The sequence below is a fragment of the Brassica oleracea genome, chromosome C5 (genome assembly GCF_000695525.1).
Source record: "Brassica oleracea var. oleracea cultivar TO1000 chromosome C5, BOL, whole genome shotgun sequence".
In the NCBI taxonomy this organism is placed as follows: Eukaryota; Viridiplantae; Streptophyta; class Magnoliopsida; order Brassicales; family Brassicaceae; genus Brassica; species Brassica oleracea.
Genome location: NC_027752.1, coordinates 11552227 through 11552523, shown reverse-complemented (window position 1 = coordinate 11552523; position 297 = coordinate 11552227).

The window sequence follows — 297 nt, the reverse complement described above, 5'->3', positions numbered from 1 at the left end:
CGTCTTCAAGCATAACTTGGGTGCTCAATCTATTGCTTCTCTAGGAGATCGCATTGTAAGTTCAGACGCTTTTTGTTCAATTATTTAAGTTTTGAAATTTTATTTTTTGTCCATTTCTTCTAATTTCTAATTTTTCTTTAATTTATGTTTTTTTTCAAGGCAGAAGAAAATGATGGTGAGCCGGTTGATGATCTCGCTCTAATGAAGATGGCGTATACCAACAAGAAGACCGGCCAGATTGATGACGGTCTTGTGAGGGAAGTGGTCAGCCTGGTCCAAACTCAGGTGCAAGACGAA